The sequence below is a fragment of the Podarcis raffonei genome, chromosome 7 (genome assembly GCF_027172205.1).
Source record: "Podarcis raffonei isolate rPodRaf1 chromosome 7, rPodRaf1.pri, whole genome shotgun sequence".
NCBI classification, from domain to species: Eukaryota; Metazoa; Chordata; class Lepidosauria; order Squamata; family Lacertidae; genus Podarcis; species Podarcis raffonei.
The window spans coordinates 78,064,696-78,087,722 of record NC_070608.1 but is presented as its reverse complement, the minus strand read 5'-3'; positions in this window follow the sequence as shown (position 1 = coordinate 78,087,722).

Genomic DNA, 23,027 nt, shown 5'->3' with positions numbered 1-23,027 from the left:
ATCTAGCTATCTATAAATTGGATGGTTTGGGGCAGAGTTCTGGGTAAGCTCGTGCATGGACTGATCTGGCCGCAGGGCTGTGCAACCTGAGGCTCCTAGAGGAGTCACTTCACCGCTTCTTGAGGGCTTCCTGTCGGACTTGCGTTTGACCAAGCGACTCTTCTGGTCGAGGCCTCTGATTAACGACATGAGCCTTTGATGAGGCTCCAAGCACGTTCCCCCATTACACAGAGTATCCAGCATGCAGGGAAGGAGCCAAGAAAATCTGAGCTACATTGCAAAGAGATTTATTCCTAACTACGCAGACAGAAAAGAAATAAACATGCTCTCTCTGTGAAAGCAGAGAGCAACTGGAAAACAAAGGAATAGGAAACCAGTAAACATCACATCTGTCTTCCGTGAGACTTCCAACAGCCTGGAATGTCTCTGGAATGTAAACAGAGTCTTGTGACTCAAAGCACTGCACAGTGGCACAAACAGAAATTAACACTTCCAAGTGGCAGATTGAAGTGCATGCTTGGTACAGTGGTACCTCGGGTTACAGACGCTTCAGGTTACAGACGCTGCTAACCCAGAAATAGTACCTCAGGTTAAGAACTTTGCTTCAGGATGAGAACAGAAATTGTGCAGTGGCGTTGGGAGGCCCCATTAGCTAAAGTGGTACCTCAGGTTAAGAACAGTTTCAGGTTAAGAACGGACCTTCAGAACAAATTAAGTTCTTAACCCGAGGTACCACTGTATGTATATATTGCTTGCTATTTAGAACAAAATATTTAATCTTCTCACTCACTTGTGCTTTGTATTGCTTCTGAATCTCATTTTTAAAGAACCACCTTGCATCTGGCAAGACACACCACAACTTGTTTAAGTTGTAGTTTGGTGTAAAAAGTTTGATGTCTCACAAACATTCTGACTAGGTTGTCCCGGCTGAGCAAGCATGCTGGCAGGCACAGAGAAAGCAGAATTCCACAGACAGACTTTTGTATTTTTAAATTATCTCTTAGCATGGAAGCGAAAATGCTGTAGAAATACTCTACATCCCAGGCTAGACCTCTATGAATAAAGATTCCAGTTATTGGCGAAACACAGCACAATATATATAGACGAGCCTCAAGTTTGCTTGCCTTAAAAAAAAAAAACCTGGCAGAAAATCCTTTTTTTCTTTTTCTTTTACTTCATCAGAAATTAATGGGGTCTTGGGATGCCTCATGACATTTAAACAAAATGAGCAAAGTACAGTAACGTAAGTGAAGTAGACCAAAAGGGATCAGAAGATACAGTGGTACCTCTGGATGTGAACAGAATCCGTTCCGGAGCCCCGTTCGCATCCTGAAGCGAACGTAAGACACGACTGCGCATGCACGTGCCGTCATTTTGAGCATCTGCGCATGCGCAAGCGGTGAAACCCGGAAGTAACGCGCTCTGTTACTTCCATGTCGCTGTGGAGTGCAACTCGAAAATATTTAAGCTGAAGCGTATTCATCCAGAGGTATGACTGTACGAAGCAATCATTCCCATCCCAGAATGACTTTATGGACTGTACCATCATTTCACCTTGAAGATCTGTGTTTTATAGGTAATAAACAAGGAGAGACAAGCCCCTCAAATGATGAGTTATTCATACAATATAAAATGCCCAAGCCACTGATCAGTTTCTGAGAAACTCAAGGGTCCCTATAACAAAATTTGACAAACACTGAACTAGGCTGTGAAAATGTGAAAATGGAGAGTTTGGATCCTCTCCATCAAAAATATTGTAGGCTACCTAGTGACTGCCTAAAAACATTTGCCTTGACAGTGTTTCTTCCTTTCCCTTCACAGTGTTTAAAATGCTACCAACCTGATGTAGAAGTAAAATACAAGCTAGACCAAATCTTTGGCCCGTTGCATTTTTTCGTTTTAGTTGTTACTGTTTTTTGCCTCTGGCTTGACAGGAATAGTATGATCTTCTTGATTAATTTTTTTACCTGCTAGTTTTAGGGCACGCTTTAAAGTACTGGAGTTTACAGTTTATGAGTGTAGCTTTGCTCTTGCAAATCATCCAGACACTTTCGCTATTATGAAAGGCAACCTTTACCTTTTGGAGTTATACTGCAGAAAACCAAAGTCATAGAAGAAAATATGTGATGAAACATTTTTTTTCCTGGTAATACTTTTGAAACTGAGAGATGGGACTTCTTCTGAAGAAGCACAGGCTGCCTCCACCTGCCTGGTTTTCTATAGTTAGAGTTGTTCAGTGGAATCCCTGATCTGGACCTTGTGCAGAAATTAATGAGCTTTCCACTATAATAATGAGTTTTTAAACTTTACAGTGGTACCTTGGTTCTCAGACACCTTGGTACTCAAACAACTTGGAACCCAAACACTGCAAACCCAGAAGTAAGTGCTCTGGTTTGCGACCATTTTTCGGAAGTCGAACGTGCTCCATTTTGAGTGTTATGCTTCCAATTTGAGTGCCACACTTCCATTTTGAGTGTTACGCTGAGGTCTGTCTGTTTTTGCTATTTATTTTGCGTTTTTGTTTTTGCGGCTTTTTTTGTTTTGTTTTTGTGGCTGTGTGGAACCCAGTTCAGCTACCGAGTGATTGATTGATTGATTGTGTGACTGCAGTACATTGTTTATTGCTTTCATTTTATGGATCAATGTTCTCATTAGATAGTAAAATTCATGTTAAATTGCTGTTTTAGGGGTTGTTTTTAAAAGTCTGGAACAGATTAATCCATTTTGCATTACTTTCTGTGGGGAAATGCGCCTTGGTTTTGGAACGCTTTGGTTTTGGAATGGACTTCCTGAACGGATTATGTTTGAGAACCAAGGTGCCACTGTACTGCAATACAATCTTAAAACTAGTTACATATAAATGTTACTGAGTGCAAATACAAAGCAACACACTGCATTGAACTAGCAGGCTATGCAGGTCAGTCCTTTAAGTCCTTTGGTGGTGCTGGAGGAGACTCTTGAGAGTCCCATGGACTGCAAGAAGATCAAACCTATCCATTCTTAAGGAAATCAGCCCTGAGTGCTCACTGGAAGGACAGATCCTGAAGCTGATGCTCCGATACTTTGGCCACCTCATGAGAAGAGAAGACTCCCTGGAAAAGACCCTGATGTTGGGAAAGATGGAGGGCACAAGGAGAAGGGGATGACAGAGGACAAGATGGTTGGACAGTGTTCTCGAAGCTACCAGCATGAGTTTGACCAAACTGCGGGAGGCAGTGGAAGACAGGAGTGCCTGGTGTGCTCTGGTCCATGGGGTCACGAAGAGTCGGACACGACTAAACGACTAAACAACAACAACAAGGAACTTCTCTCATTGATCCCAGAGGTGGAACCTCTTACTTAATGTAAACTTCTCTGCTTTTCAAATGCAAACCTTTACACAAATTTCAACTTCAATGCAAACAAACATTTTATGCACATTAAACTTTTGACTTTAACACCAAATACTTGGTACACATAGGCAGAACAGCATTATGCAACAAGATGTAGCTGTGGAAAGGCATTATGGGGAGGGAATCTTTTAATCCACCTTTAATCAGTTGAAGGAATCAATTCTCTAGCTGGATAACAGATCTGCAAAGACTGGATTGATATATGTAAATATGGGTTCACTCAAAGTATTCTTTTAAAAAAGTGAAGTTATGCTTCTCATCATTCCCAGTTTCAGCAGTAAATTGCTCATAAGATATGTATTGGCAACTCTGCATAAACAAGAAGTAACAAAAAAACAAGAACAGCAAGCTTCAATGATACCGGCTCTGGCACAAATCTGTTTGCAGTGGCTAATAATGAAGCTTCCTCTTCTTGAATATCAACACTGGATTGTTAAATAGCTGCTGGTTTTTTAATACTTGGCAGAAACTGAACAGGCAACCAGGAAAAAATGCCTTAGAACTGGCAATATTATCAATCAAAATTAGGGGGAAAGCAATCTGCCATGACTAATTAAGAAATGAGAACATCATTTCACAGAATATTTCACAAAAATAAAGCAGGACCCAAAGAGATTCAGGGCAGTGGTTTTCAAACTGTGTTCCAAGAAAGTCTGATGCTCTTTGGGGGCTCTGCAATGCTCATAACTATAGGCAGAGCCACCAAGGGGACAGAAATGGGTGTCACAGCCAACAGAAGCCCTAGACTGTCAACTTTCATTTTTAAGTCTGTAGCTATGAAGGGCCCAGTGACATCAATTGACATGGTGAAGTTAGGTCCATTAATTTCAATGGGTTTCCTCTGGGTAAAAAGTGCAGTAGTTGACTAGCTGATTGGCGAAGAATTGATGCTTTTCAATTATGGTGCTGGAGGAGACTCTTGAGAGTCTCATGGACTGCAAGAAGATCAAACGCATGCATTCTTAAGGAAATTAGCCTTGAGTGCTCACTGGAAGGACAGATCCTGAAGCTGAGACTCCAATACTTTGGCCACCTCATGAGAAGAGAAGACTCCCTGGAAAAGACCCTGATGTTGGGAAAGATGGAGGGCACAAGGAGAAGGGGACGACAAAGGACGAGATGGTTGGCCAGTGTTCTCGAAGCTACAAACATGAGTCTGACCAAACTGCGGGAGGCAGTGGAAGACAGGAGTGCCTGGCATGCTCTGGTCCATGGGGTCACGAAGAGTCGGACACGACTAAACGACTAAACAACAATAACAGTTGACTAGCAGCCCAAGTTTAAAAAGTGGTCATTCTGCTTAAGAGTTTATGCGGAAAGAGCAGTGAATGATAGCTGAAGACCAAGGTGAACTGGTATAACCCTTTTCTTAGGACGGATGATATTGCTCAAAACACACGAAGGATCTTTATTGCGTAAGAAAAGGATTGTTGGCTGTCATGGTCTGTCTGGAATGCTGATTCTGTCAAGTGTCCAAATGATTCCTTGTCAAGTCACTCTGCATCGAGGCAGCTACAATCTAATCGCCATAGCTTTCAGAAGTCTAAGGTACAATGGATTGTGTTTCTGAAGACGGGCAATGCAATCTCACAGACAGACTGAAACGAAATCCCTTGACCCAGCAACCTTCTACAGCTTCTCTTTCCTGCATCCAATTTTATTTATTTTTTAATAGAGAGGTTTCCGCTCTACTGTATGGACAAGTTTATATCCTGATTTTATAGGTGAATTCTGCTCTGATTTCCACCAGCATAAACCTGCAATAACGATATCGATATGATTTATACAGCTACAATTGCATTTCAGGGATTCTTCAAGTTCATTTGGAGTTAGAAAAGGAAGCATTATGATGGCACAAACTACAGCAAGCCTCAAACCCGCCCTGGCATGTCATATTCCTTCAGATGTTGGGTGCCTGACCATACTCACCTTGCATAACTGGCTTGCGCAATACCGTCCGTATAGACCTTATATAAGGCTTAAGGCATCCAAGAGTTTTCGCTTTTTTATATATACATTTTTATTGATTTTTTAACATATCATTTCCAACAATCATTTAACATAAATTCTTATCTTATACAATATTTTAGACTTCCATCAACAACCTCTGAAGATTTTCCGTTCTTTATCACTTATTCTGCATTTCTTAATTTCTCTATTACTTGTAATTATCATTAACTAATAGTTCTTTTCAAAGTCTTCCTTGCAATATTTCACACAATCCACCTTACAGAACTTCTTGCAGTCCTACGAGCGTAATCTGTTCATTACAATTGCTTTTTAAATAATTCAAATATTTACGCCAATCTTCTAAGAATCTCTGGTCCCGCAGGTTTCGAATCCTTCCTGTTAATTTGTCTAATTCTGCATAGTCCATGAGTTTTCGCATTTTTGGTAAGATGCCGTTCACCTGTGCACAGCGTTAGACAACTTCCATCATTTCTACTTTGCAAGTAATTCAGACCCACCGGGTTGTTTTTGTTGGCCAGTGTTGGTCAGCAAGAGTCCAGCTGGTTTTCCTAGGTTCCTGTGCACACTGGAAAGACTCTCCTCCCTGGAAGAGAGGGGAGTGGTTGTGGGCGGGAGCCCGAGCTCCGCCCCTGGCCGGGGGCCTTAGCCCCCGCCCCTCCTCACCTGGCTGGCGCCCACGCCCACCGGAGGCAGCCAACCAGGTGTCTCCAGGGGGCGTGTTTAGCAGCTTAATGCTGCGGCTTCAGCTCCGCATTAGGCTTTTTGATTTTTTCGCCTACCTCGTAGCAATCGTCACAACTTTTGTGGTATTGGTGGGTAGGTTAGGCATTGGATTCATGTGTGTCAAGGGCTAGGTGTGGCCATCGCCTATGCTATCTACCGTGGGTTATTCCGTTAAAGGAATCTGGCGGTCGTGTATTCCGTCCGATGCCTGCTTGGCGGGAGGCCATGGCACGACCCTCGGTGACATCAGGGGGTGAGCCTATAGTTGGATCAGCATCAACAGGCTCCACCTACTGTTGAATAAACCCACCTCCTAAAGTCATCCAATGCCTAAGCCAATACCTTTTCACTGCTGTAATCAATAAAGTTGTGGCCTTTTCTTGCCCATTAACCTTATATCACGTGTCCTTGTGTGTTTATTTCACATAGCGGGGGTCGGGCCCTCGATCCACAAATGGTTTTTGTAGTGAGATTGTACTCTTCCAGACACCCCTACAACTCTTTCCATGAGAACAGGAAGGACCGCAGTGTGGCAGTGTGAGAAAGCTGCTTCAGGAAGCAGATGGCAGAGACCATGGCAACAGCCCCCTGCTTGTTCCTCCACATCTTTTTAAAAAATGTTTTTATTAAGGAATTTCAACATAACAAATTATCAAACCACATACATTATTTTCCCCCTTTTTTCCCACCCTCCCTTCCATCCCTCCCTCCCCCCACCAGGGACTTCCCTCAGCTTCTCTCTCTGATTTCGCTGCACATATTATTCTCTGCATGTTATAAAATTATACATATCCTTGCATTGTCTATCTATCATGTTATCAACCAATAAATTTGTGCATGTTTATTCAAAACCTGCCAAGGACTCCAGTTCATTTCGATGTCTTTTTAGATAATTTGTAGAAAGTTCCCATTCTTCCTTAAAGTCACAGTTGTCCTTGTCCCGCAATTTGTATGTCAATTTAGCCAGTTCTGCATAGCTCATCAATTTTTGTTGCCCCTCTTCTTTCGTTGGGATTTCCTCATTCTTCCATCCTTGTGCTATCAAGACTCTTGCCGCTGTTGTAGCATACATAAATAGATTGTTTTTCTTGGCAGGTCTTGTCCTACAATTCCTAACAAAAATGCCTCTGTGTTTCTTTTACAAATGCACAATTTTTTTCAATTCATTGTATATCATTTCCAAATTTTCTTTAACTTCTCTACATTCCCACCACATATGGTAAAACGTGTTCCTCCACATCTGATACCACAGCAGCAGCTATTTTTGCATGTTGTTGGCCTGGACTATGTGGCTGTCTTGCCTGGTTGGCTCCTCCCAACACATCACATTGCACAAGGCCCCTGATGGAAGGAGCAGTCAGAGAGGCAGCCAGCTTAGGCCATAAGCTTCAGCACACATTTTCTGAGCACATGTGCTGCTCTGTTCATTTGACAATCTCTGGTGCTGCTGCAAGGTACCGAAGAAAAGGACCGTGTCTCCTGACCTGTGCCCCCTAAGCTAGCCTGCTGCCCTCAAGTGTCATGAAGGATTCCATCCCATCTCCAGTCTTGAACTAAGACTTATAATGCCAGCCTTGTCAGCATCTGTTTGTACAATAGGATCAGGGTGCTTCGTGCCATCTTGTCCTTTGGCTCAAGCAGCTAAATGTGTTGGGCTGGCCATGCTGTCATGTGACAAAGACACATGAGAGCAGAAGCAGCAAAGCAGGCTGGGAAGTGCTGGGACTGCACAATCATTTGGACCTAGTAAAGTTTTTCAGGCCTAACTGCTAACTGTTGAGTCACTCTGACACGTGACTTAGCAGCCAGTTTCACTTTGTGTTCTCTGTAAGATGTCAGTTAGAGTCAGTCTGTTTCAGTTGTGAACAGAGTCAGTATGTAATCTCAATCGAACTGTTTGGAACCATGTTGTTTATGAAGAAGTTTATTTTAACTAAGTAAAGCTTTGATTCTTTAAAAACTCTGCATTATTAATTTACGCTGCACATCACATGCTGACTGAAATGGCACACACACACACACAATTAGGGCCAACGCATGTACAGTAGTACCTCGGGTTAAGAACTTAATTCGTTCCGGAGGTCTGTTCTTAACCTGAAACTGTTCTTAACCTGAAGCACCACTTTAGCTAATGGGGCCTCCTGCTGCTGCTGCGCCGCTGGAGCACGATTTCTGTTCTCATCCTGAAGCAAAGTTCTTAACCCGAGGTAATATTTTTGAGATAGCAGAGTCTGTAACCTGAAGCGTGTGTAACCTGAAGCATGTGTAACCTGAGGTACCACTGTACAGAAACCTAAAATTCCCATGCATGCGCAGGGCATCCAAGGTTTTTGCAACATCGGTGTGAATCTGGAGGCTGCAACCTGTACAATATAGCAACCACCACCACATTTTAAATACAACAACAGCAACAACGACCCAGTGGATTATACTGCTGTGACTTGACGATCAACTGGATAGTTAATGGACTCTGTCATTGTCAGGACCTTAAATGAAAGCAATAGCAAGCCAGATCTCAGGATGAAAAGACTTCTAGTTCCTGGTTCATTGCTGCGATACCAAGATGTTTTATACCCCATAGCCTGCTGTGTAATTCATTGTGTGATTCCTAGCATAATTTAATGAAAGCTATAATTATTGCCTTGCTGTGTTGAGGACCGACAGTTTAGCAGGATAAATATATTGTGTATGTATACGGAGTTAACAAATCTTATGCTTTATGATCAGCTGAGGCATGTTATGTAACTTACTCCAAGGTTTGGTGGCATTCCAAGATGAACTTTTGCCATTTATTTGGAAACAGTCTCGGAATAAATTTCCACCACGTCTATAAAATGTACATAGGGGTTCTGTCAGGAAATAAACCATCCAAATTAAACTTCAGAAGGAACACTAGCTAGTCATTTTACGTACATCTGTATTTCATGTTTGTTTGTTTTTAATAAATAAATAAAGTTGAAGAAAGTGGTGGCAGGTTGTAGAAGTGGTCACGCTGAGAGCCAGGACAAGCAGAGAAAAACAGAGAGATTGTCTTTAAGTGTAAGCTAGAGAGCCCACTTTTATGTGTGTCTGAATGAATGAACTTTATTACGGTCACAGACCAGGATAAAAAAACAACAACATATAAATAAAATAGCAGTTAGGATTTTTTTTTTTAAGGACAAAGGAAGAAGCATAGGATAAAACATCTGAATAAAATACAAAATAGTTGATGACTATCACAACAATAGCTTTCTACTTCCATCATCAACATTTTGGAATACTTCTTCCTCCTGGTGAACATGAAATCTTGCTACAATCTCACACCCTACCATCACGACCCCATGATTATGAAACAGTGAGTGAAATCAGGTTATTCAGGTCAGCTTTCTTTCCAAAGCTGCAAAGCAGGAGGAGTGAATGGAAGGTAACTGCACTTCAAGCCAATCTCTGTTATTTGGGATAGTGAGGATGTAAAAAGGTAAAGGACCCCTGGACGGTTAAGTCCAGTCAAAGGCGACTATGGGGTTGCTGCGCTCATCTCGCTTTCAGGCAGAGGGAGCTGGCGTTTGTCCACAGACAGCTTTCCGGGTCATGTGGCCAGCAGGACTAAACCGTTTCTGGCGCAACGGGACACCATGATGGAAACCAGAGCACACAGAAATGCCGTTTACCTTCCTGCCACAGTGGTACCTATTTATCTACTTGCACTGGTGTGCTTTCAAACTGCTAGGTTGGCAGGAGCTGGGACAGAGCAACGGGAGCTCACCCTGTCACGGGGATTCGAACCGCAGGCCTTCCTAATCGGCAAGACCAAGAGGCTCAGTGTTTTAGACCACAGCGCCCCCCGCAACCAATGAAGCAAATGTTACCAGTAACAGCTACCAGTAACTGCATGTGCAAAACAACAGTGGTAGGCAAGCAGATGGGGTCACCTGACAAGCTGAGGGCAACTGAAATGGAGTACAGTCATACCTCTTGTTACGTTCGGTTCAGGTTATGTCTTTTCAGGTTGCGTCCCGCAGCGACCCAGAAGTCCCGGAAATGGTTACGTCCGGGTTTCACTGCTCGCACATGTGCAGACGCTCAAAATGATATCACGCGCATGTGCAGAAGCTGTGAATTGCGACCCGCACATGTGCAAATGCGCAGACGCAGGTTGCGTTCTGCTCATGCTGCAAACGGGGCTCCGGAACAGATCCCATTCGCAACCAGAGGTACCACTGTACACACCACACATTTAAAGCATATTTCCCTACTACCCCAAGAATCCTGAAAACAGTAGTTTAGCCATCAAACACCCCCACCCAATCCATGGACTCTTTCTCTCGCCTGCCCTGACTGAACTGCTTGGTTTTTTCCCTACCCCCCAATCCATGGACTCTTTTCATGTGTGTGTGTGTAAAATTTTTATTAAATTTTCTGTTTTACAATTTAGAATATTCATTTATACAACCTTAAAATATCAATGACTTTCCTTCTTCTCTTTCCATGATTCACTTTACATAGCATAAATTCCTACATATTTTATATAAACTAAACCATTCAGTATTCCATTATTACTTCCGTCAAAACTTATTTATGCTGTTGAATTTATCTGAATGCTGCCAATGTTTTCAAGTGTACACAATTTCCCCCCATATATTCAATAAACATATTGCGGCCCTGGTCCACAGGTGACTCACCTCTCCTAGCCTGGAGGTGAGCACTCCTTCTGCGGGAACTTAGTTCCCTCCGCCTCTCTGCCCCAAGCCTCTGCAGCTCAGGAGAGGCTGGAGGGTTACTGGACCCAGAGACAACCTCACCTTCCGCTGACAGGGCTGGGAGAGGAGCACCTGCAGGTGATGGGTCCTTGATCACCTCCAGAGCCAGAGCGGATTCAGCTGGTGTCTGCCCTGAGGATCCGGCACAGGTGAGGGCCCTTCAGGTTCAAGCCCCTGCCCTGGCCTAGCCGGCCCTGGAGGTGGGGACTCCTGTGCAGGCTGGGATTCCTCAGGTTCAGCCTCTGAATCAGATTCCCAGGCCATCACACTGGGGCAGTTTTTGTGAATACTTGGTGTCCTGCTTAATTTAGGACAGTTAAGTGATGTGGGTTCGTAAAACATAGTCATGGTAGGAATTCGTATTTTAATGATTCAGCATTTTGTGCTACAAGGAACGCCCATAGTGTTCAACACTTTCAAACTATACCTTCCAGTTATTGGGAGGGAAAATGCATTTTTAAAAATTCTTTTAAGAAATGTCTGTGTGTCTGAGCTCGACAGTGTGCGGAGGATGTTGCAGATTGCTTTTATAGCCCTGTCTATTACATAAATACCCAAGAGAAAGACTTATTTCCATTATCCTGTCCAGAATTATGCCTAGGAATTAATTTGGAAAAAAATATGTCAAGTGTTAGCTAGCAAAGACAAACAAATATTACATAAGGCAATGTTACATGCGCTTGCTGCTCTGACAAATTAGATTTTTAAAAAGTTAAATACAGTTTCTTTCTGCAAGAACCACATGGCTTGGATTTCTGTACCAGGAGTTTTTTCTAAGCTATAGTTATTTATTTCTGAAAAATTGCTATTTATAAAGCAAGTTTAAATCATGTAAGGAAATATGGCAGCCATGATTGCAGACCATTTGCCCCATGTGAATTTAGATTTGAGCTCTTGTTTTTCCTTTTTGACTGTATCAGGTTGGGATTCTTTCTATTATTTTATCTCTCTTTACTGGGATTGTGTTTTATGTTGCAACGACTCATGATTTTAAGCAAGTGACTTTTTTAATGGAGCAGAGTGAACAATAGTTAAATAATACACTGGTATTCTCTAGTTCATTGTTTAATTACAGCTTGATGGACTTACAATACTGGCTATATTTTGAAACAAGATCAGCCGCAATACTATAGCATTAATCCACAGGAAAAGCCTTCAGTATGTTCCATCTAATTATTCATCTCCTGACGTTTACATTTTCAAATGTCTTCCTAAGAACACTCGGTGCTTTGGCCTGCAGATGAAATTATTGCGCACTTCTTACTTCAAACACACATGCGGCTCTTCAAGTTGATGGCTTCCGATAAAGATCATACAAAAGTCAAAAGTGCGGGTGGTCTTATAGATTCTGTCTGACTCAAGTCCCATTCTGTCCAGAGTGGTGCTTCTGTTTTGGTATCCTAGGGGCTCCTAAAAATGCCACCATATGGGAGTCATTGTCCAGAATGCTTGAGCGTTTTCAAGAGAGGATGCGAGGAAGGTGGAAGCCCATGTCAAGAAACAAAGGAACTAAGGACTCGGAGACTTTATGCTATAAGAAACAGAACAGGTAAAGCTGCTGTCCATGGAGGTGCAGGTCAATTCTGTATCCAGGGCAGCTGTCTACCAGCTCCATCTGGTACATAGGCTGAGACCCTACCTTCCCACCAACTGTCTCACCAGAGTGGTGCATGCTCTGGTTATCTCCCGCTTGGACTACTGCAATGCGCTCTATGTGGGGCTACCTTTGAAGGTGACACAGAAACTACAACTAATCCAGAATGTGGCAGCCAGATTGGTGACTGGGAGCAGCCGCTGAGACCAATGCTAATGCATTATTCTGATTTATTAACTAGTACACAGAGAAATATACATATATATGAAATAGAAATATGCAGTCAAGATCCTTAATCTTTCTGAAGGAATCCACCTAAAGACATCAATTAACCTAACAGTTACCAACTCAAACATAGGAGCCAACTCCCAGAGGCCGAGGGGGTCTTCAGACTCCCCAATAAAAAATTTTTTTGGGGGAGAGAGTCCCCTAAGTTGTTGAACTTTGCCATTCAAATGGTGTGTGTACACAGCATCATGTGATCAATCATCGCATTTTTCGCTCTATAAGACGCACCAGACCATAAGACGCACCTAGTTTTTGGAGGAGGAAAACAAGGGGGAAAAATTCTGGCTTCTGGGATAGCTGCGCAGCCTGCCATCGCTCCATAAGACGCACATACATTTCCCCTTACTTTTTAGGAGGGAAAAAGTGAGTCTTATAGAGCAAAAAATACAGTATGTGGGGCAGGGCTTACCTAGCCCCCTCAATATTTTATTCAAGTTGGCACACCTGAACTCAAACATTCTTTCCCAGTTGTTAGCATTGTTATATTTGAAATATTCTACTATTTAGAATGAGAATAACTTGAGAGTGTTCAAAGCAAATCCTTTTAGTATTTTTTTTTATCCCAATAATGTAGATTTGAGTGTGTGAGAGAGATAATAGGATTCTTAAAGTCACCTACTGTCAGGGGCTGGGCAGAGAAGGAGGAATGGTGGAGACCTCCTCCCTATCCTGACCCTTCCAGCGAGAAGGGAGAAGAAGACAATATAGATTTACAACAGGGGGTTGCGGAAGGTCACAGCTCAGAGGCAGATGAGGGCGGAAATTGGGGAATAATGGGAGAGGAAGATTAGAAAGCATTCCAGACCCTCCATCTCCCAGAACCCGGCGAGCCATAAAAGTAGGAGAGCAAAGAGCTCAAAGACTTCTTCTTTGTGGAACAGGAATTCAATAATATGAAGCACCCATCATTCCTATGCTGGACCACAAAGCTATCTTCCTAGCCCCCTCACTTGTAAAGCTTAGATCCTCACCATACTCCTCCAAATATTATTTCTGGTTCCTTATCTTCTCCTTCGTTATTTTTTCAAATACAGAGAAAAAGCTGCTATAGAGTGGATAAAGGAAATGTGGTTGTATGAATCAGTCCCAAAGTCACACATATAGTTGATTATTTGATGGGTACAGGGCTGTGAATGTATATCTATTGGCCTCAACTTAACGGGGCACAAGCTGGCAAACCAATCTAAACTTTTCCCCAATAGTAAAAGTTTATATATCCCCCCAAATAAAACTATTCATCACCTATTACGGAGTTCCATCTCGACACGGCTGAGATGCAGTCTTGACTGTTAACTGTTTTTTGCTTTACCAAGACTTAAAGCAGATCCTCTTTGTGACATCACACATGACATCAGAATGGCATGTTTGCATTCAACCTCCTAGACTATCTCCAGGCCAACAGCAATGGCCAGTAAACTTCTGCAGCCAAGTAACCATCAGTTTGCTAAGTACATATAAAATTGGCTTATGAATCATTAAATGGAAGGAGAGACCCTGGTTTTAGATATGGAAACAGTGTGTGTGTGTGTGTGTGGGCATGCATGCTCCATAATTGTGAATGGATTTGAGAAATGTCACAGAGCTGGCAACACTGATCATTTCTTATCTGAGGCAAAAGTCAACGTTGGGTGATAACGTTTCAACACAATTTGAAATTGTTCTTTCCCCCAAGGCATTTTAAGGTTGGATTCTTTTGTCCACAGGGAAGGTGAAAACTAGGAGAATCAAAATGAATATAAAGTTCACTTTCCTTATAAACCTCATGGCCAGCAGGCATAAGAAACAATCATTTGGAGAAAGGACATGTTATAAAAAGCAAACTGCAGATAAATGAGAGTCAAACTACCATGGATATGGTGTTTGTTTCATCGTAATTTCTCTATAGCTTGGTGGCCAATAAGGAAGTAGGAGGCTTGCCTGAAATAATAACTAAATGCACAAAAAGAAATCTAAAGCAAAGCATAACAAGTTTTAATTCTTCCATGGTGCACAGATTAAAACCTCATTTAAATGTCACTTTGCTGCCGTTCCTTCTCCTACTAACTACACTATGCTTTTCCATTCCATTAACCTTTCAAAAATATTTTCTCTTCTCTATTTAGGGGTAGGAAAGAGCACATAGAAAGATTTCAGTGCTGCTCAGCTTGCAGACGCATTGTCCTGTCACAGCTACATTGCATCATGGGTCTGTAGCACCTTGCAGATTATGAAAAATGTGGCAAATCTGTGATCAGAGATCCCTTGTGCAGAAACATCAGAGGTCTAAATACTGTTCAAAGAAGGATATGGTAGCATAAAGAGAAGCAGCTGGAATCCTACGGACCAGATGGGTTTTTGATTAATATTTTTTTTTTGGTCAAGGTAAATTAAAAGGCAGAATTACCAACCACACTAGAAATTAAGGGCACAATGGTTATGGTTCGAAGATTACATGAACAAACACTGCTCTAAAGATAACATGCTGATATGTTTAGACTAAGCTTGTAAGGATGACCTGGTGTTATATTATAATAGTACCATAAAAGAAGTAATTACAATGATAAATGATATGCAATGTAAATAAGAATTTAAATGATTTAAAGATGACGAGAGCTGGTGGAAGGAAGTCACACAGGTGTGGTATTTTATGTTCCTTTTGTCCTTACTTTTTCGGTTTATTTTGTGGTTAAGTGTGTGTATCTTATTGTTTTGTTTGTTTGTAAGTACGCCTAAATAAAACGTTTAATAATAATAAGGCAGATTTTTGCTTCGGCGTTTCAAACTTTTCTTTCAAAACCTGTTGTTTGCAGGTTGTGATTTGCAAGACAGTTTCCATCACATCATCTATATCTTCAGTGAAAAATAACAACCCCAACTTTGGTGAAGAGAGTATAATTATTATTATTATTATTTATTTATTTATACCCTGTCCATCTGGCTGGGTTTACCCAGCCACTATGGGTGGCTCCCAACAGAATATTAAAAGCACGATAAAACATCAAATATTAAAAACTTCCCTAAACAGGGCTGCCTTCAGATAGTTGTTTATTTCCTTGGCATCTGATGGGAGGGCGTTCTACAGGGCGGGTGCCACCACTGAGAAGGCCTTCTGCCTGGTTCCTCTAACCTCACTTCTTGCAGTGAGGGAACCACCAGAAGGCCCTTGGAGCTGGACCTCAGTGTCTGGGCTGAACGATCGGGGTGGAAACTGTCCTTCAGAATATGTTGTGGGGACACAGTTGTTGTTTTTCTAGTCTGACATAGATTTTGATTGCAGTTATGACAAACTCATGACCTAGTCTTCACTTGCAGCAGCTTGACGTGGCAACGTCGACTGTGCCATTTCAGGTTGCAGAGACAGTGGTGCTATGCTTTAATGTTCCTGCACGGGAAAAGCCTCCTTGCAGGTAACCCCCCACCCCAGTAATTAACAGAGAAAGGTTTTAGATGAGCCCACGTTTTGCTACCCAATTTCAAGAAGCTTACTCTAACACAGAGGAGCTTTCAAAACTGAGTCTTCCCACCCATTCTTCTACCATACCATTGCCACCTAATTCTGTCACATGTGCAGGCCACACCTAGGTTTATGAGAGGTGTGTTTGTATTTGAAGGCAGAAATGATGCAAATAGGAATAAGTTGGTACTTACGATGCAATAGGTACACAGAATTATCTGCTGTGTATTTAGCATCAAAACAATAACAGGAGAACGCCTCATGGTGCCATTAGAGTTCTCTGTGTCGCCTCTAAGAGGGTTAATTATGAGAAGAGTGCTTGTAAGTCTAGTACTTGTAAACCACTCACCCACTAATTTAGTGACTGGGTTTTTTTGCACACAATTTCTTTGCTTTTTAGATTTCATGAATTTGTGTGCCGTTTGCTGTTTGCTGAAGCAAACAGCAGCCTATTTAACCAGAACACCTGAAGAGTTTGCGTATTCTTGAAATATGCCTGATACAGAGTTCCCTTCTTACAATGGGTAAGCCATTACATGCCAACAGACCTTATGTTTTAGGTCAGTTTGAACAAAATTCACCTCTGCCCTTAACTCACTAGGTGTCAGGATGCTGTCAACAGCTCCTGGCTGATTGCCAAGGAAAGTATAAAGGCAAATTTTCTTATAGTCCTTTATTCAGGGGCGGAGCTACCTGCCCCGGCACCTGGAGCGGTGTGGGGGCAGGGCTAGCTGCCCGCATGGCAAGCGTCCTTAGCTGACCACCGCCCGTGTGGCGAGCATGGGGGGCGCCGTTTGCCGCCCTTGCGGAGAACTTCCCTACCCGTTTGCTGCCTGTGTGGCAAGCGTCGGGGGGCGCCTTTAACTGCCCATGGCAGCATCATCCCTAGCGGCCCACCACCCGCGCAGCGAGCGCCCAGGAGTGCCGCCCTCGCAGCGAGTGGGGGTGGGTGGCGTGACAATGTCACCCGCCCTCACGGCTGACACCCGCTGTGCACCGCACCCCACACACACACACACACCCCTTCCTCCGCCAGTGCCTTTATTATCTCAGACTTTACAGAGAGAGGCTATAGAACCCAGATAATGGCATTGTCTCAAGTGAATCTCCACCAACCCCATCTCTCCCACGTGGAAGGTAGGTGGTTTGAATGGCTATTGCTCTCTGCTGTCAGGATGCTGTCAGTGGCTCCTGGCTGGTTGCCCAGAATAGTATAAAGACAAGGAAAAGTTTCATACAGTCTTTTTTTATTTCAGACTTTACAGAGAGAGGCTATAGAAGCCAGCATCTTGGATAATGGTGTTGTCCAGAGTGAATCTCCATCATCTGTCTCTCCCACTTCCTCATTCGTCATTCTCATCATCTCCTCTATGGGTGCTGCAATGTGCCCTCTGGTCTTTGAGCTCTTTGCTCTCCTACTTTTAAGGATCGCCAGGTTCTGGGGGATGGAGGGTCTGGAATGCTTTCTAGTGTCAACGTGTCAGCCAGCTGCTGCTCTGCCTCTGCCAGCTCCTCCTCTCCCATTATTCCCCAATTTTCCCCTTCATCTGCCTCTGAGCTGTGACCTCCCGCAAACCCCTGTTGTAAATCTATACTGTCTTCCTCTTCCTCCTCCCTGGAAGGGTCAGGATGTGGAGACAGTCTCCACCATTCCTCCTCTGCCCAGTCTCTGACAATTAGTTTTCATTAACAGTGGAAGCAGGTTTTCAGATTACATGCAGCTCTTCTTCAGGCTTTGATTATGAGAGCAAAAAATAAACATCCAATAGTCTAGATAGAAACAACTGGGTAGTCAGGCTGATGGTTACTTGGCTGCAGAAGTTTACTGGCCGTTGCTGTCGGCCTGGAGATAGTCTAGGAGGTTGAATGCAAACATGCCATTCTGATGTCATGTGTGATGTCACAAAGGGGATATGCTTTAAGCCTTGGTAAAGCCAGAAACAGTTAACAGAAACAGAGGGCCTTCTGGCAGTTCCCTCCCTGTGAGAAAGTTACAGGGAACCAGGCAGAGGGCCTTCTCGGTAGTGGCGACCACCCTGTGGAACACCCTCCCACCAGATGCCAAAGAGATAAACAACTACCAGACTTTTAATAATAATAATAATAATAATAATAATAATAATAATAATAATAATAGTATTTTATTTATACCCCACCCTTCCTGGTTCAAAGGGCTCATGGCGGCTAACAACAAATTTAAAACACTTAATTATAAAAGCAGCATAAAATGCAGTATAAAAACATGAATAACAATAAAATTCAAAAACCAATTTAGGGGAAATTAGCATTAGATAATCCCCAGGGCTAGCTGGCTGAATTGGTCCTACTTGGGCCAGTGAGGAGGCCAGGGGAGAATTAGCTGTGGGGTCTCAGAGCGGGTGATCTTCATAAAAGGGGAGAGGGAGGGAAGAGAAGTGAAATAAAAGATCAGGCTGAATTCAAATTAAAGGCCAGGCAGAATAGCTCTGTCTTACAGGCCCAACGGAAGGCAGTTAAATCCTGCAGGGCCCTAGTCTCATGGGACAGAGCATTCCACCAGGTCGGAGCCATCACTGAAAAAGCCCTGGTCACGGTAGAGGATAGTCTGACATCCTTAGGGCCCGGGACCTCTAAACTATGGTTATTCATGGACCTTAAGGTCCTCTGCGGGGCATACCAGGAGAGGCGGTCCTGTAGATACAAGGGCCTTAAGCCACAAAGGGCTTTTAGAAGACATCTGAAGGCAGCCCTGTTTAGGGAAGTTTTTAATGTTTAATAGACTATTGTATTTTAATATTCTGTTGGGAGCCGCCCAGAGTGGCTGGGGAAAGTCAGCCGGATGAGCGGGGTATAAATAAATTATTATTATTATTATTATTATTATTATTATCATCATCATCATCATCATCATCATCATTATTACTACTATTACTACTCATAACAAACAACAGTCCCCGGGAGACTCTTTGGAGAAAGCCATGACTGTCTAAAGTGGTATCATAGTGCATTAAATGCGTAGTGCAGATGGATTCCTAGTTTCAATGAACAGAATTTGTGTCCTGCAGTTACTGCTCCCAACCGGAGCACTTAGTGGCTGTAGAAGTTTGCCATACCTTATGGTTTCTCTGCTTCTGTTCCTTACATATGATTTTCACGACTGCCAAAGCGAGAGACCCGGAGACTCAGTGTAAACATCGACCAATGGAGGGTGGGTTACCTTAGCAACAGAAAGTTCTCAGAATGTCTCGTTCCTTTGGGCTGTAATTGAGTTTATGAGCCTTCGCATCTGCTTGTAAAGTGAATGAGGCACCTGGGAATACGTTTGCAGAGTGAGGAGGAAGAAATTAGAAAATAGCAGACATTACGTTGTTAATTTCCTGCAAGCTGTGATGCGAATGAACATTCAGATGTTTGCAGTGATTGGCCACACCAAAAAAAGCCTCGTTGCAATGGGACTCAAAACTGAATCCCACATATCCCATCTGCACTAGAATACAGTGGTACCTCAGGTTACACACGCTTCAGGTTACAGACTCTGCTAACCCAGAAATAGTACCTCAGTGTGGTGTTTGCCTTCCTAGGTGGGTCATAAGGAAAGGGTTAAATGAGTGTGAAGTGATTGGCCAGTGGGAACCCAAGGGGAGGAGTTAGAGTTAGAGTTGGAGTTGTTGAAAAGTCAGTTGGGAGTTGGAAAAGGAAGAGGGAGGATAACTCTGTGGGCTGGTCTAGTTTTGATGTGAGAGAGTGAGAGAAACCGTTAAGAGGAGTCAGATAGACAGTTGGGATAATCAGTTAGCAGTTATTAGGAAGGTATAGGCCGGTATAGAAACTAAGGATAAGAAACTGACAAGAAAAATTATCTGAAACCATAAACTTGTTCATGCTTATAAAATAAACTTGATTATTTGTTTTAATGTTAACAACTGTCTGGACTCAGTGTGTACCCGAGAGAAACGGGTTGGTGGCAGCAGGGAAGTGATCATAGTGGTGGCACAGGGATCAATAGATCATCAAACGTCCGGGGACCCTGTGTGATCGCCACACTCGGGTTAAGAAATTTGCTTCAGGATGAGAACAGAAATCGCGCGGCAGCGGCATGGCAGCAGCAGGAGGCCCCATTTGCTAAAGTGGTGCTTCAGGTTAAGAACAGTTTCAGGTCAAGAACGGACCTCCAGAATGAATTAAGTACATAACCAGAGGTAGCACTGTAGTTGCCTTTGTTAAATAGTTAACATGGTGGTGTGTTTTGGCTAATGGGGAGGACATATATAACCAGAGGCACCAGCTTCTCCAGAGGATCTAGAGGCTGATGCAACATTGTGTGATGTCTTGACGTCACATGTGCAATGTCGTGCAACATCCTCTGAACGTTGAGAGGGCCCGGCCCCCGCAAAGAAAATATTTTGGGTGGCAAAACTGCCTTGGCCCCTAGGAGTTGGCACCTATGTATATAACTGTTGTTCCTAGTTTTTATATCTGATATATATCCCTGGTATGGGACGCGGGTGGTGCTGTGAGTTAAACCACAGAGTCTAGGACTTGCCGATCAGAAGGTCGGTGGTTCGAATCCCCGCGACGGGGTGAGCTCCTGTTGCTCGGTCCCTGCTCCTGCCAACCTAGCAGTTCGAAAGCACCTCAAAGTGCAAGTGGATAAATAGGTACCACTCCGGCGGGAAGGTAAACGGTGTTTCTTTGCACTGCTCTGGTTCACCAGAAGCGGCTTAGTCATGCTGGCCACATGACCCGGAAGCTGTACGCCAGCTCCCTCAACCAATAAAGCGAGATGAGCGCCGCAACCCCAGAGTCGGTCACGACTGGACCTAATGGTCAGGGGTCCCTTTACCTTTACCTTTATGTCCCTGGTAAACTCTTGTCCACGCTGGACTTTTCCAAGTCATTTGGGGCTGCCATTATTATTATTATTATTATTATTATTATTATTATTATTATTATTATTTCCCCAGCCACTCTGGGTGGCTCCCAACAGAATATTAATAATAATAAAGCGATAAAACATCAAACATTAAAAATTTCCCGATACAGGGTTGCCTTCAGATGTCTTCTAAAAGTCAGATAGTTGTTTATTTCCTTGACATTTGATGGGAGGGCGTTCCACAGGGTGGGCGCCACCATCAAGAAGGCCCTCTGCCTGGTTGTCTGTAACCTCGCTTCTCGCAGGGAGGGAACTGCCAGGAGGCCCTCGGCGCTGGACCTCAGTGTCTGCGCTGAATGATGGGGGTGTAGATGCTCCTTCAGGTGTACAGGACCGAGGCCGTTTAGGGCTTTAAAGGTCAGCAGCAACGCTTTGAATTGTGCTCAGAAACATACTGGGAGCTAATGTAGGTCTTTCAGGACCGGTGTTATGTGGTCTCGGCGGCCGCCCCCAGTCACCAGTCTGGCTGCCGCATTCTGGATTAGTTGTAGTTTCCAGGTCACCTTCAAAGGTAGTCCCACATAGAGTGCATTGCAGTAGTCCAAGCAGGAGATAACCAGAGTATACACCACTCTGGCGAGACAGTGTGTTGTTAACATGCACTAGAGTTGCAATTATTGAAATTTCAGCCCCGTCACTGATCTCTCTAGTTGCTAAATTTCTAAGTGAGGGGTGGTTGCATCTCATTTCTAGAGGACATGTATGTTTCTGAACCCCAGGGGTGAAGGCAGATGAAATATGAAAAGAGACATCATTGTGGGTTCTTCACCCATGATGTGAATCTTGCTTTACAATTTGTATGACAAATGTGCAAATCAGCAGGCAGAAATTCTCTTCCCACAACCATTCTTCAGGGTGCTGCTGACATTTTCGAAAAATATGTTTGAAGTGCTGTATATATGTTTTCCAGTTTATCCATTCATCTTTTATCTTAAAAATAAAAGCAGCAGACACACACCATAAACATGTTTTTAAGTGTTGAAAAACTGTTCCAGCAAGAACATGGGTTTTTGACATCACACCACCAGCTTGCACAAGTGAATATTCCCCAGTAACCTTGTTAGATGGACTTGGTTCACAGCAATCATAACAAGGTATGCTCTAGCAATGATTCTGAGAACAGAGGGTGTTACATAGAGGGATGCCAGATCATTCTGACATAAAGGGAAGTGCAAATTGCAGGAGTTCATGTGTTCTTTTGTGGTCAGGAACAGAAACCAGTCACGCTAGTATGATCGCTGGTTGTTCATATTGTTGTTAATGCTGTTGTTGTTATGTCTGCAAACGTTATATAATTAACTACTTTTTATATTGTACAGATATTTCCTTTACACTGAAAGGAATATATGCATTCGGCAGAAACTGAACAGCAGCAAAATGGAAACAGTGCTGATTGTGATGAATGCAAGTTGGAATGAAATTTTGCGTTTTCTTACATCCCTAGTTAAAAATAAATTGTATGGGTGCAATTTAAATCTGTGAAATGTTAGTAAAGTGGTACCTCGGGTTAACTACTTAATTCGTTCCAGAGGTCCGTACTTAACCTGAAACTGTTCTTAACCTGAAGCACCACTGTAGCTAATGGGGCCTCCTGCTGTTGCCACGCCGCCGAAGCACGATTTCTGTTCTCATCCTAAAGAAAAGTTCTTAACCCGAGGTAACCTGAAGCATATGTAACCTGAAGCATATGTAAGCCGGATAAATCTCTGTAATAAGATTTATCTCCTGTAGTTAATATGAAACGATGCCATTCTCTGTTTGATGAATGTATGAACATGTATGAACTCAGGAAAAAGACTAAAGCTAAACTAATCAGAAATAAGTAAATCAATATTAAATACAGGCCAAAATGCATATTTTGCATGATTTATGTCTGACGGCTTTGGCTGTGTTTTGTTGTTGTTGTTGACTTGTTGGTTTGAACTCACTTAACAAAGACCAGGCAAGCATTTCCTAGTTTTATGGTATGCAA